The sequence below is a fragment of the Octopus bimaculoides genome, chromosome 15 (assembly GCF_001194135.2).
Source record: "Octopus bimaculoides isolate UCB-OBI-ISO-001 chromosome 15, ASM119413v2, whole genome shotgun sequence".
Classification (NCBI taxonomy): Eukaryota; Metazoa; Mollusca; class Cephalopoda; order Octopoda; family Octopodidae; genus Octopus; species Octopus bimaculoides.
The window spans coordinates 28,203,099-28,204,004 of NC_068995.1; positions in this window are offsets into that span (position 1 = coordinate 28,203,099).

Consider the following 906-nt stretch of genomic DNA (forward strand, 5'->3'; position numbering starts at 1 on the left):
ATATATATATATATATATATATATATATATATATAAATGTGTGTTTGTGTCTATATCTGTTCTCCCACCATCGCTTGACAACCGATATTGTCGTGTTTACGTCCCCGTGACTTAGTGGTTCGGCAAACGAGGTCGATAAAATAAGTACCAGACTTACAAAGAATAAACCCTGGGGGCGATTTCTTCGACTAAAAGGGTGGTGCTCCAGCATGGTCTCAGTCGAAAATGACAGAAACAAGTAAAAAAGACTATATATATATATATATCATATATTTACGCATCCAAATGCGTGCATGCACACAAATACGCGTGCGCACACCCTCGTCTACATGTTGATATAATCACATATATGCATAAATATGTATACATATAAAGGCGTGCGCGAACACATACATGCGTGCGCACGTTTACAAAATTATCAATTACCAACAACTTACAATCAGCGAATGAGAAGAATCTTGTCTCAATAACCATGACAACGAACAAGATAAACACCACCACCACTATCATCATCATTATTATCCTAATCATCATCACCTACCGCTTAAGCAACATTACGACAAGCACGAAAATTATTGCTCTTGTTATCATGGTCATCATAATCATCACCAACTGCAAGTACCATGCAATCATCCCCACTTTCACAAACTTCAACATCAATCATCTCCACCAATATTATTAGAACTACAAAACCATCGCTACCTACAATAACAGTGCCGGCAAAAACAAAAAAACATTAACTAAAAACCGCATATCCTTTACGACTGCTAGCAACACAAATACAGCTATCATTTACCAGAAACATTAGAAAACATTTACAGTAACAATTACTTTATCAAAAATCAAGAATCATATCTACAACGGCAGTAAGAGTAATCACAACAAAAATCATCACAACCCCCCCCC